Source organism: Esox lucius, chromosome 16 (genome assembly GCF_011004845.1).
Source record: "Esox lucius isolate fEsoLuc1 chromosome 16, fEsoLuc1.pri, whole genome shotgun sequence".
NCBI classification, from domain to species: Eukaryota; Metazoa; Chordata; class Actinopteri; order Esociformes; family Esocidae; genus Esox; species Esox lucius.
Window position 1 is genome coordinate 14,348,859 of NC_047584.1, and position 13,252 is coordinate 14,362,110.

The window sequence follows — 13,252 nt, forward strand, 5'->3', positions numbered from 1 at the left end:
TTCAGCCTCCCTCTGTGAGAGTGGGCTGAGTTTGACTGTTGATGTATTTGTGGGTATGTTGATGTAATCTCCCGGCAGACTGTAAGGATTTTAAATGAAATAGTTGAGTTGTGTTCCCTTTGGCAGCAGGGGGAGGGTTAGAGTGTTCTAGGGCTGTGTCCTATTGGTGTAGGGGGAGGGGTAGAGTGTTCTAGGGCTGTGTCCTATTGGTGTAGAGGCAGGGGTAGAGTGTTCTAGGGCTGTGTCCTATTGGTGTAGGGGGAGGGGTAGAGTGTTCTACGGCTGTGTCCTATTGGTGTAGGGGGAGGGGTAGAGTGTTCTAGGGCTGTGTCCTATTGGTGTAGGGGGAGGGGTAGAGTGTTCTAGGGCTGTGTCCTATTGGTGTAGAGGCAGGGGTAGAGTGTTCTAGGGCTGTGTCCTATTGGTGTAGGGGGAGGGGTAGAGTGTTCTAGGGCTGTGTCCTATTGGTGTAGGGGGAGGGGTAGAGTGTTCTAGGGCTGTGTCCTATTGGTGTAGGGGGAGGGGTAGAGTGTTCTAGGGCTGTGTCCTATTGGTGTAGAGGCAGGGGTAGAGTGTTCTAGGGCTGTGTCCTATTGGTGTAGGGGGAGGGGTAGAGTGTTCTAGGGCTGTGTCCTATTGGTGTAGGGGGAGGGGTAGAGTGTTCTAGGGCTGTGTCCTATTGGTGTAGGGGGAGGGTTAGAGTGTTCTAGGGCTGTGTCCTATTGGTGTAGGGGGAGGGGTAGAGTGTTCTGGGGCTGTGTCCTATTGGTGCAGGGGGAGGGTTAGAGTGTTCTAGGGCTGTGTCCTATTGGTGTAGGGGGAGGGGGTGAGGTGTAGGAGTAATAATCATATTCACTTTTCACATTCTATTTTGAGGGGATTGTTACATAACATCATCAACATTTGACCTATTGGCATCATCAACATTTGACCTATTGTGTTGAGGATAAACATATGTGCAAAATGTGTTTGTGTGTATGCGTGTGAAGAGGAACACGGAGAGAGTTTACACATGTTTTCCCAGGGGCCCAGATAAAGACAGAGACACTCTGAGTAGTTCTTGCAGCTGGCAACAGGAAACTACAACCGAAAGAAAAAATTAGACAGAAAGAAAGTGAAAGAAGGTGAAAGAAAGAAAAAGCAAGTGTCTGGTGTGATGACCCCAGAAGGGAGGCAGTGTGTCCTTTTTTACAAGGTAATTATCCCTAATGATAACGAGGGCGGGCAGGGTGAGCGTCAAACATAACTCACTGGTTACTCAAGAAAGTGACAGGGGAACAGAGCCTATCGGAGCTCAGCGCACACTCAGATGTTATGTGAACCCTGATCTGTTCTTTTGCTGTGCTCTGGTGATAAAGTAAAGAAGTGAGCCATTAGGCTGTGTCTGGTCTTTGTCTGTCTCCCTCAGAACAGTCCGGAGCAACACTACAGACACCTTAAGTGCTGTTAAGCCATCAGAGCAAGAGCAGACAAGGGATAACGTAATTTAGAATGAAAAACTGTTGAGGGGGGGCATTTTGTTTCAGATAATGGGTCTCTAAACACAGGACATTACTCTACATAAACATTAGTCAGATTCCTGTCCAACACCGGATTTAGAACGATGTTTTGTGGCAGAAGGATTGTGACCTGGGGTAAATAAAAATGACTATAACCTCTGTTCCCTGAAGGATAGAATGAGGTACGACACATTATAATTCACAGAACAATTCTACAATTAAATGTTAAAGAAAGGCCAAGTGACTGATAATTCTTTAGCCCAGAACCTTTTATGCAGAAGTCATTAAGATTAATTTTTTTTTTACAATAACAATCTGTACACAATACACATGACAACAACACATTTCTATGTATGAAAAATTACGCAATACATAATAAAAATATCCAATGCACACCAAAAGTATTTTGACAGTGATTCTTTCTCGTGTGTGTATTCCTGCACTTTGGATTTGAAATTATACATACTGAATATCGAGTTAAAGTGCAGACTGTCAGCTTTAATTTGTGGATTTTTTGTCTCTTCCATTTAAGGGTACCGACAATACACTCAAAAGGCCTATTGACTTGCTATTGTTTAATAATTACCAGTGTCAACAACCTTTCTCAGGTTTATAAACAAGGCAGAACAAATGAGCAAAGCCTCTGGTAATGTCATTTACAACATGTGTGGTTGCAGTCACAGTGCTGTGCCCTGGTCTAAACCCTGATTGATGCATATTGTTGAACATTCGAAACAGGACGGGTGCAAAGAGAACATCTGGAGATTAACAATGCATTTGAAAAAATACAGTGTAAGGGAGTGACTCCAAATGCACAATGGGAGGCTTACTCAGAGTATTCATAACAAAAGCCAAATTGCTAGGTCAAAAGACATGCCTATAGCGCTACACACATTTCAGGTACCATATCACCAGGGGATGTTAGTGCTATGAACTCTCCTCATTTAATCACATGACCCATATTGTGTCACCCTTGCACAGTGCACCTTAACCCTGCCATAGGTACACACATGAGTACCTCCTGCAGATAAAGTACTACCTGGTTAGGGTGATGGGTTTTATCCAGACACATGGACATTATCCAGCCCTTGGACTGACAACTACCATAGAAACCATCAACCCCAGTGGTTTGGAGGTTTGGTCCAAATTGAGCGTTTGGACCTAGCCATACAATTGATTTGTTTGGATACACCTGTTTTTGCGAAGTTTTTCCAGAGTGCAAGCAATTGTGTCTAAGGATACACATAGAATAAAATAAACCATGGCACACATTCCATCTAGCAACTGTGTAAAGAACCCGTTTTGAAACTACTAACACCGCTGCTAACGTAGCCTTGCATTTCCTGTACACCTAACTGCGTTTTGAGATGTGCATAGAAAGAAGACAGCAAAAATTGACATCGAGCAAATCTGCGTGGGGTCTCCTCTCCATCATCGCTTTGCTAAGCTTGGCCAAAAATACTTATGATTAAAGGCTTAATGATTTCCTTTGTTTCCTAGTTTTTAACAAACATATACCTAACCACCAGTCAGACTGGCTAAACAGGCAGAAGAACAGTTGCAGTGTCAGTCAAGTGCAATTTACAACAACTGTAAAGTGGGGCTTCCAGCAGGATCGATGTTACAGGCGTAATGGTGGAATTGTTGAGTAAAATAAGATGCTGAGAAGCCATCTCAACCAGTTTCTTCTTGGGAGAGGAGACAGTTTGAAAGATCAAACCGTCCCTCTTGTCAGTCAAACTGCAGTTTTAGTTGTTGTTCATACCCTAAGCACGTTTTGAATGTGCAGCAAATAGGTAGGGTATTCAGTACTGTACAAGCATGTACTGTAGATTCCTGTAAAGTTAATATATTTTGTGTAAAATAAAGTTAACAATCAAAACAACATATACAATGCTAACTCTTACTTTCAAGTTATTTGCTATGGCTTGACTGCTTCAATTCTCTTTGGGTCAAAAAGGCTGAGACGTATGTCAGACAAAGATTTAGTGGGAAGTGGAGGTCTTCTTTGTTTGAAATGCTGAGGTCAAACATTCAAACTGTAATTGCTACAAAGTGGCAGCCTGTCTACCATTAGCCACTTGAACCCTGGAGGCTGTCTGTCAGTAGGCGGGTCATTCACAAGGGTGGGTAACGCTTCAAGTGTGTTGTGTTTGTGTGTTATGTGAGTGAAGGGGTTAGAGGTGGACAGGATCCTCTTTTCCCACCAAATGCTAACCTACACCTGAGACCTTGTTTGATCTTCATATTCTATACATGAAAACCATGAAGTTCTGGCTAAACCTGAGACAAAGCTGATGATGAAAGTGTTCTCCGTTATATTCATACACAAACCAATTTGAGGAACATATATCTGTTCTTAAGAAAATTTGAAAAAGTAATGTGGACAGAGTACCTATGACATATTCAATAAATATGTTGGTAAGAACTGAGTAACAGGGATTTGTGGTGGTGTTACTTTCAGGACAACAGAAAGTGACAGATGTTTTGAGTTAGAAAATAGACATGTTTTCCCCTAATCAGATACAGCATAAATTTGCATTAATCAAATAATGCGAAAAAGAAAGGGGCTTTAGCAGGATTGTAAGACAGGTCATGTTTCCCACTGGTATTAAAAACACACAGGACTTCACTGAAGGGGCCCTCCTTCCAAAGTTTGTCAGAGAACACTAATTTGACTGGACGATCAAAGACATGAAAGGAGAGTTTACTACGTATCTTGAAAAAGTTTAAGTTAAGCATGGGAGTCATACTAATGTGATGGTATTTCTGTTATACTAAAGCAGTTGAAATTAGTATAATGAATCTTCCTCACGTGATGCAACTTTTGATGCAGATTTAAAGCTATTGTATACGCACCTCTAACACAAAACATATAGTTGGCCTGTTCGGCAGTAAATTGTTATTGTTGCCACATTTCCTAACCAAAGCCATCGATTGTTAAATTTTATGGAATAATAGAGATTCACAACTATGACCATATTTAACTTAGCCCTAATGTCAAACCCTGAAAATAACCAGTAACGCCAAAACTTAGACCACTATGTCTAATTGTAAGTTTTAACCTAATCCTAAACACTAAGCCAGAAATCACATTATCCCTAGTAGGCACCTGCTCAAAAGATAGTGGGGGAGGTTTTACTATCTTTGTGGGGATACAGATGTAGTTCACAAACAAACACACTAACTAAGGTCAATTGAGTAGGTTTTATCTCAAGGGAAAATAGTACATTTAAAAGTGAATATTAAAGCCAATTATTAAGAGAGACATTGTTTATCTATCATATTGCAAAAACAGAAAACAATAGTAAACAGCCAGACACATCTGTTACAGGCTTATCTAAGTATTTGGAGAGAGGCAGGCGTATTACAGTGCACTTAACGTATGCTCTCTTTGCTCTTAATGCTTCACTGATGCCTAGTAAAACCTTCATGGATTTAAATGGTAGGTAGCATTTAACATAAATATACACCAAACTGAATCTTTTGTATTTTCATGTTATATCCAAATTCAAAAGACTACAGAAACCATGCTGGAAAAATTTATAATTAAAATTTTAAAAATCTGTGTTCAGCCATCCATGTTGGCAAGATAGCCCGGACGCTAACTAGTTCAGCAAGATTTTTAGCCTAGCAAAACCCCACCTAGGCTAACAACAGTATTAACACACAGAACACAAAGATTCCAGCAGACCTTTGCCATATAAACATTTAGAAAGAGTACACCAACAGATTGACTGTGTGGGCTCATCCAATGTTAAAGGGGAGTAACAGATAATGTGGGAAATGTTATTGTCTTGCGTAATTTGTCAGATGCTCTATTAAGTTTTGTGTCCATATGTGTTACAATATGCGATTGGAACTGGAACAAAGAGCTCCACCCACTCTTTTTCAAAATAACCAGCAAATCTTCCCATTTGTCCAATGCAGCAGTACTGATTCTGCCTGTTTTCTCACACAAACTATTGTTTCATGACAGATTTATGGTACCATTTATGTTTAGGTGATTTGTGCACAAGAGATATCCTGGTGCCTTGCAATAGAATGCTGCATTTAGCAATTTCTACACTTGCAGTGCTTCACAACTCCAATTAAACAGGGCCTATATTATTGATCTTGTTGGCTAACATATCCAACATGCCAACATATCCAACAGGCCAAAGACTAAACCCACAGTTGTACTGTATTTGCAAAGAAAATATTGCATACTGTAGCCTTCCGTAGCAATAACACCGTAAAAATATAATGGAGAGTGTGCCTGATGTCACTACAGTATGTTTCAAAGTTCTGCACAAACAAACAATTCAACAATAGCATTCAAATCACTGCAGATACCCACATTTAAAACAGATGACTGTTATAAGTTGATAAAAAATTGGCAGGCTGATATTTATGCGGTCCTCTCTAGAACACAAATGTAGTCTTAATAGTAGGAGTCAATAGGAAGTATTATGTATGCTTCAGATTCCATGTCTTTCAGAGTCTTTCACAGGTCTTTCACAGGTTAGGTGTTGAAGCCAACTTCAAAATTTCTGGTCATTGACAAATTTGGTTGTCAACGAATCACAACCAAATTTTGTTTGAAACCATGATCATGGATTTGTACACTTATTGATTCAATTCATCAACTAAAGGTTTGTTTCTGAGAAAGTCCGGACTTTGTAATTTTCCTATGTGTAAAACATTTTTGAAATAAAGATGACCTGGAACAGAAATGTGTCTTTGGCAGTGCATTGTGAAGAAAAGGGTGGTTTCAAAGGCCAGATACAAGAAATGACATGAAATAGACATTGTTGACCAGATATACCACATATTGACAGGGAAAAGGGGAGCCAATTTCTTGGCAATTTGTTTCACTTTTGGAAACAGAAGCTCTACTGGATGGTTTTGGACTTGGCTCAGCAATTGTTAGGTACATTTCATGACTTGTTCATGACAACATTTGTATAATTTCATTACTGAGCCCTTCTTGGGGTCAGACACTGCTGCTCCAGAAAGCCCATCTAGCCTCAACTTCATAATAATCGTATTCCCAGGGCTTAATCGAATGTAGTGGATTCAAAATAATTGTATATCGCTCTCCTAATTCGTACCGTTCAACAATAATTATCCGTAGATCTTTTCCTTCAAAAAACCTTGAAGGAAATCCTACAGGAACAGCTGTTTTCATATCAGGCTAATCAGAATTAACTTTGTACATGACTTGTACACAATTCTAAATGAGGTAAATCTGAATAGAGTTGCAACTTCTATTATGCATTTAAAGCCTGACATGATTCATCTTGATTACAGTCTTTACATCAAGAACAAGTGAATATCAATTGACACATTGATATTCACTGTACATGTTGGTAACTCATTAATAAGTTCATAGGACTACCATTTTAATGTTATACATTCGGGAAGTTATGTGGAGAACTCATTTTTAAATGTTCATAAGTCTACCACTTAGATTTTTTATTCAATAAATATCCATATGTCTGACACTGAGGCATAATTTTAGAAGTTAAGTAGCAGAGGCAAGCCATGTACTTGTAACTTCTCATTGACCTCATAAGACCAATCGCATGGCTGTGTGGCTGCACAATTCTGAATATTTTGTTGTCCCTGTTAGCAGAGCTTACATAACAATACAGCTAAATTAAGGCCACCAATACATAAACCTAAACTGAAAGTTGATAGAATTGGAAAATGTTACTGAACCTATTCCAAACTTGTTGAACTATTTAAGGTGGCATTTAGGGGACATGGTTGTTTTTGTTTAAACTCCGGGACCATATTCTCGTCACAATGCAAGGTAATAACTCCCATTTCCCCCAAATTTGCGACAATATGTAAAATGCATGTAGAAACAGAATGCAATGTATATCTTTATAAATCATGTATCCTTCTATTTAATTGAATGAATTACAAAGACAACATATAACATTTTGAAACTGAGAAATTGTATTGTTTTAGGAAAAAAATACAGCTCCGGAAAAATTAAGAGACCACTGTACCTTTTTCTTTTATTTCCAAAAAAGTCGATAAGGAAAGTATTGAGTGAGGAAAAGAAGGGTTAAAACCATCTCTTCTTTTAACAATACTCTGTAAGCATTTGAAACTGAGGAGACCAACTGCCATAGTTTTGAAAGTGCAATATATTCCCATTCTTGCTTTATATAGGATTTTAGGTACTCAACAGTTCGTGGACTTGTTTTTTTCGTTTAAAATGCACCAAATGTTTTCAATAGGGGACCGGCAGGCAGGTTTAGCAACCAGAATATTTTTCTACATAGTCATACTGTTGTGATATGCACAGAATGTGGTTTAATGCTCCTCCATACCATCACGGATGTTGGCTTTTGAACTGTGCTGATAAGAAGCTGGGAATACATGATTCCTAAAAATTATTTTCAATTTTGTTTTGTTAGACCACTCAGGCCCAGAGAAGGTGATGGCCGTTCTGGATCTTGTTTATGTTTGGTTTCTTCTTTGCATGGTGGAGTTTTAACTTGCATGGATGGATGCAGCGAAATACAGTGTTCACAGACAATGGTTTTCGGAAGTGTTCCTGGGTCCATGCAGTGATTTCCCCTACATAATCGTGTCTGGTTTTAATGCAGTACCACCTGAAGGCCCAAAGATCACGGCCATCCAATATTGGTTTACGGCTTTGTCCCTTGCATACAAAGATTTTGTCACGATTCCCGGGACTCAGGACAGAGGTAGGATCCAGAAGCAGATACAGACACCGGGGTAAAAGGACAAGGATGATGATTATTGTAGTAGTCGGAGATGACAGTGGAGATACGTGAGAATTACGTAGGTGGGTATGAATGTATTGTTGGAGGGTGGATAGTGGGTAGCAGAGGTACGAAGTCCGGGAGGCAAGAATGGTCGAATAGTCAGGCAGGGTTCGGTTAACAGAGCGGGGAGTCAGTCCAGGCGAAGGTCGATAACGGGAAGGCAGAAAGGTGGTTGGGAGGGAGGTACAGGACGGGTCTCGGAACAAGGGGCTGGAAACGAACAGGGGAAAAAAACACGGTGAGCAGAAGATAACAAAAACAGGATACTCGGGAAAATAGGATAGCTTGCTTAATTAGGTAGAGAACACTGTAATAATTACGTGGCTGTACAATAATCCGGGAGGGACTGAAAGCAGAACTCTCCTATTTATAGGGAGAGTGGCAATCAGCCCCCCAGGTGTGTAGACTGGTGCAGGTGCTCAGGATCAGTGGTGATTACAGGTGCCTTCATGGAGTGCCGGGAACAAGGAGACTGGTACTCGGGGAGATGTAATGACAGAAACAGCTCAGGAGGGCTGAGTCCTGACAGGGCCCCCCCCTCGAGGGACGCCACCGGGCGGACCACCAGGGGTGTCGGGACGACGCCTGTAGAAATCCCTGACAAGGGACGCGTCCAGGATATGACCGCGGGGAATCCAGCACCTCTCTTCAGGCCCGTAAGCCTCCCAATCGACGAGGAACTGGACCCCCCGGCCCCTCCGTCGGGAGTCCAAAAGGCGGCGGACGGTGTAGACTGGACCCCCGTCGATGATGTGAGGAGGCGGAGGCCGAGTAGGCGGTGGCAGAAGGGAGCTGAGACGGACGGGCTTGAGCTGGGAGGTGTGGAAGACCGGGTGCACCTTCATGGCAGGCGGCAGTTTCAGACGGACACACACAGGGTTAACGACACGTTCGACAACAAAAGGACCCAGATAACGGGAGGAGAGTTTGCGGGAGTCCGTTTTAACGGGAAGGTGCTTCGCCGACAACCAAACCTTGTCTCCGGGTGAGTAGACGGGGGCTGGGGTCCGTCGCCGGTCAGCTTGACGTTTGTAGACTTTGTTGTTGCGTAGCAGCGCCCCCTGTGCACGGTGCCAGGTCCGATGACACCGACGGATGTGGGACTGCACGGAGGGCACTGACAGGTCCTTCTCGTGAGCAGGGAACAAGGGGGGTTGGTAACCATATAGGTTCTGAAATGGGGACATATCCGTGGCAGCTGTGGGAAGCGTGTTGTGGGCGTAAGCAATCCAGGGGAGTTGGGCGGACCAGTGAGTGGGGTCAGAGGAGGCCAGGCAGCGAAGGGTCGACTCCATCTTCTGGTTGGCCCTCTCTGCCTGGCCGTTCGACTGAGGGTGGTAGCCGGAAGAAAGGCTGACTGAGGCCCCAATGGTGTGGCAGAATTCCTTCCACACATTGGATGTGAATTGGGGACCTCGGTCGGACACCACATCTGAGGGCAGGCCGTGGCGTTGAAAGACCTCTCTGACCAGAAGGTCCGCCATTTCACTGGCAGACGGGAGCTTGGGCAGAGGAATGTAGTAGGCATATTTCGTGAACCGGTCGACAACAGTTAATATCACAGTGTTACCGTCAGAGGGGGGTAATCCGGTAACAAAGTCCAAGGACAGGTGGGACCAAGGACGTCTCGGGACAGGCAAGGGGTGTAGTTGACCGGAACTGGGCTGGTTGGAACCTTTGTTGAGAACACAAGTGGGGCAGGCAGTGACATATGACTTGACATCCGTATTGACAGACGGCCACCAGAACCTCCTAGTAAGAAATGCTTTGGTGCGGCCGATGCCAGGGTGGCAAGTCAGGCGGGAAGCATGGGCCCATTTCAACACCGTAGGACGGAGGGCATCGTGAACGTATAGGAGGCCAGGAGGTACGTTACCGGGGCCAGGGTCGTTCGTGAGTGCTGCCCTTACATCCTCCTCCACCTTCCAGGTGATGGTACCGACGACACACTGGCTGGGGATGACGGTTTCAGGTGTTCGGGAAACAAACCCCTCCTTGTCATAAACCCGGGATAGGGCGTCAGGTTTCCCGTTCTTGGAACCGGGCCTGAAGGTTATAGAAAAAGAAAAACGTGCAAAAAACAATGCCCATCTGGCTTGACGGGGGTTGAGGCGTTTTGCCGTCCTGATGTATTCTAGATTCTTGTGATCTGTCCAAACAATGAAGGGGTGTTCAGCCCCCTCCAGCCAGTGACGCCATTCCTCTAGTGCTGCCTTGACTGCCAGCAACTCCCGGTTACCGACGTCATAGTTCCTCTCCGCAGGTGACAACCTATTGGATAAAAAGGCACAGGGATGCACCTTACCATCCATAGTGGAGCGTTGGGACAGCACCGCCCCAATACCAGTCTCTGATGCGTCGACCCCAATGATGAATTGTCTGGTGGGATCGGGTTGGGCCAGAATGGGCGCAGAGGTGAAACGCCTCTTTAAGTCCCGGAAAGCAGTGTCTGCCGCAGGCGTCCAGATGAAAGGACGGAGTGTTGAGGTAAGCGCTGTTAGGGGAGAAGCTACTTGTCCAAAGTTACGGATGAACCTCCTATAAAAATTAGCGAAACCCAGAAAGGACTGGAGTTGCTTACGGTTCTCCGGGGTTGGCCGATTTAGGACAGCGGTGACTTTGGTGGTGTCCATCTTGATCTTGCCCTCCTCAACGATGAAGCCCAAAAAGGAGGTTGAACGGGTGTGAAAAAGACACTTCTCCGCCTTGACGTACAGCCGGTTCTCCAGTAGGCGTTGTAACACCTGTCTGACATGACGGACATGGGTGGCTCGGTCAGGAGAAAAAATAAGAATGTCATCCAGATACACAAACAGTCCAAGAAAATCCCGCAAGACATTGTTAATAAACTGTTGAAAAACAGCAGGGGCTTTGGTGAGGCCAAACGGCATAACAAGGTACTCAAAATGACCTGTTAGCCACTCGTCACCCTCCTTCATCCGTATAAGGTGGTAGGCGTTCCTTAGATCCAGCTTGGTAAAGACAGTAGACCCCTGTAGAGAATCAAAGGCTGAGTTCATTAATGGCAGGGGATATTTGTTTTTTACGGTGATGTCATTGAGACCTCGGAAATCTATACACGGGCGGAGTCCCCCGTCTTTCTTACCCACAAAGAAAAACCCCGCCCCCAGAGGTGACGAAGAAGGGCGAATATGACCAGCTGACAAGGACGCATGAATGTAGTCCTCGAGCGCCTCTCGCTCAGGTTTAGACACGCTATACAGTCTGGGCTTGGGAAACGTGACATCGGTTAACAACTGTATGGAGCAGTCATACGGACGGTGGGGTGGTAGCTCTAGGGTATGGTCTTTACTGAAGACCTCCTTCAGATCGTAATACTCGGAAGGCACAGCAGACAAGTCTGCAGGGGGTACGTCTCCCTTAGTCTTGGTGGTGGCTGGGGAACAGGCTGACGTCAGACATGAGGCGTGACAAGTCGGGCTCCACTTGGTAACACAACCGGAGGCCCAGTCGACAACAGGATTGTGCTTAACAAGCCACGTGTGCCCTAATATGATGGGGTTTTGAGGTGACGAAATAACCAGGAATGCAATGGCCTCGAAATGGTTACCAGATAGCTGTAAGCGGATAGGCTGTGTCTTAGTGGTGATATGTGAAATAAGCCGTCTGTCTACGGTCCGGGCATCAATGCTTTTCGTCAGAGTGAGTGTAGGTAATCCCAATTGGTGAACGAGCTCTTGATCGATAAAGCTATCGTCCGCCCCAGAGTCGAGTAAGGCATGACATGGAGTGGATTGTCCGGTATAGTGGATTATGGCAGGAAATGTTGTGCGTGGCCTGGAGGAGGGCCCTGATGTATCGTGGCTCGCTAGGGTGGTCCCTACGTCCTGCAAGCATGGTTGTTTCTCTCTCTTGCGTTCTCTCATGCGGTTGTCCATACGGATAGCCAGATCAATGAGGGCGTCTAAGGAGTCCGGTTCAGGGTAGGACACCAACCCGTCTTTTACGGCTTCCGACAACCCGTTTTGGAACGCTGCCTGAAGTGCTTCGACATCGGAGCCACTCTCTACAGCGAGGGTACGGAAGGAGATGGAGTAGTCCGCAACGCTGTTAGCTCCCTGTTTGATGCCCAACAGACATCTGGAAGCCTGTTTACCCACAGTGGAGTGGTCAAATACCTTTATCATCTCCGTCGTAAATGAGGCGTATGACTCACCTCCTAGCTCCAACTTCTCCCAAACGGCAGCAGCCCACCTCAATGCCTCTCCTCCGAGCAGGCTGATAACAAAGGCAATCTTAGATCGCTCTGTGGCATAGGTACGGGGCTGCTGATCGAAAACCAGGCCACATTGCAACAAGAAGGTGCGACAACCCTCCACAATCCCCTCATATCTTGCAGGAGGAGATACCCAGGGTTCACGGACAACGTCAAGTCGGGGTGGGGGTTGAGCAGTGGCGACTGTTGCTGGAGGAGCGGGAATGATAGGAGTGGGTGTGCTAGACTGCTGTCTCATTGAAGCCAGGTCGGTCGACAGGTCCTGGAGTGTCGATATGATTTCCTGGAGGGCAGTACTTGGTGGGACACGGCTTGACGTCCATCTCCCCTGGATCCATCAGGCCGGATTATTCTGTCACGACTCCCGGGACTCAGGACAGAGGTAGGATCCAGAAGCAGATACAGACACCGGGGTAAAAGGACAAGGATGATGATTATTGTAGTAGTCGGAGATGACAGTGGAGATACGTGAGAATTACGTAGGCGGGTATGAATGTATTGTTGGAGGGTGGATAGTGGGTAGCAGAGGTACAAAGTCCGGGAGGCAAGAATGGTCGAATAGTCAGGCAGGGTTCGGTTAACAGAGCGGGGAGTCAGTCCAGGCGAAGGTCGATAACGGGAAGGCAGAAAGGTGTTTGGGAGGGAGGTACAGGACGGGTCTCGGAACAAGGGGCTGGAAACGAACAGGGGAAAAAAACACGGTGAGCAGACAAAAACAGGATACTCGG